Here is a 1,592-nt window from a genome sequence, read left to right on the forward strand (position 1 = left end):
CACGAGCTTTCGCCTTTAGCGCCGCAGAGAAGCGGGTCACCAGCAGTTCGCCTCGCCGGAGACAGCCAGGTCACTCCCTAGGAGGCTCCCGTGTCCAAGGGCAGCTTCCAGTTCAAGCTGCTCTTCTAACGGAGCCCGATGATGTCGGTGACTCGGAAGACCGGGCTTACAGATTTCCGCAGCCGAGGGAGGACAAGACCCGGGCGCCTCCCAAGGATGGAGATGTGCCCTCTCTGGGCCAAGTAGGCTTGGCCCAGTCCTCGCGCTGAGCAAGATCTTCCTCAGAAAAGACGACGGCTCAGTCTGCAAATCTATTTTTATTAGGTTTTCACTTAAACATACACACAAACTTGCGAATCCTTAACCGTTGGGAACATTCTAACGAAAATCTTGATTTCCAAATGCGCTCCCTGTCCTTAAAGCGGCAGTGAGTTGGCCGGGGCTGAGCGGTTCTGCTGTTGTCTGCGGTCTGTTTTTACCATGCAGGGCCTGGGATTGCCTTGGAGTTTCCGTTTCTAGCTACAGAGGTCATTTCTCTGGGACTCCGGGATCGGTCCAGAGTTACCGTCGTAAGGTGTGGTCCAATAGCATCAGCCACCTCCGGAACTGGTTAGAAAAGCAGATTCTCTGGACCTGACACTCTAGGAGTGGGCTGGCGATCTGGGTTTGAACAAGCTCTCCAGGTGATGCTGATGCACGCTGAAGTTTAAGAATCACTAACCTAGATGGAATTCACTTTTGGGAGCCATCGCCTAAGTGCGCGATTAATCTTTCAGGCTCTCTCTCTCCCCCAAATTTCCTCCCTCCCTTCTTTCTTTTCTCCCTCCTTGCCTTCCTTTCCTTTCTCTCCAGGGAATGCCCGCCTAGTCTGGCTTAGGACAACTAGTTCATTCCTTCGTTCATTCATTCCTTCACTCATTCATCTGACTTTTTCAGAGGCCCCTCCCAAGTCCTTGGAGACTTGTAGAGGATCCCCAGGTAAACTAGGCACAACCCCTCCTTTCAAGGACTCAGGTCGCCTGCAGAAGAGCAAGGGAGGGAAAGCCCTACGCATTAGAATGGGTGTCCTCAGTATCTCAATCGTGTCCGACTCTTTCCCACCTCATGGACTGTAGCCAGCCTGGCTCCTCTGTCCATGGGATTCTCCAGGAAAAAATACTGGAGTGGGTTGACATCTCCTCCTCCAGGGAATCCAGGAATGGAACTACATTGGCAGGCGGATTCTTTAGATTTGATGTGACTTCCGGAAATAGCCCTATTAGGGACTGAACAGGAGCAATGTACCCCCTTTTAAAGTTTCTGACTCCCTTCTTCATCCAGGTTGAGGTTAATTTTTTTTCTGGTTTTCATCACATCCTAGAGATTCTGTGTCTGCTGCATACACTTCTACACACACCTTGACATACACTGCCCGCATCTTATGCCTTCCGCACTGGGTCAGAGTGCTTGGCACCTGGGGTGTGGCAGTGTCACAGTCGCTGGGTGGGAACGTGATTGGACCAGGCTCAAAGTCTCTGAGCCCTGAGGCCGTACAAGGAGATCTTGGTACTGAATGCTGGCTCACAGACCTTGGGCACTAGCTCCCATCTTGC

The sequence above is a fragment of the Bison bison genome, unplaced genomic scaffold, assembly GCF_000754665.1.
Source record: "Bison bison bison isolate TAMUID 2011002044 unplaced genomic scaffold, Bison_UMD1.0 scf7180017864491, whole genome shotgun sequence".
Lineage (NCBI taxonomy): Eukaryota > Metazoa > Chordata > Mammalia > Artiodactyla > Bovidae > Bison > Bison bison.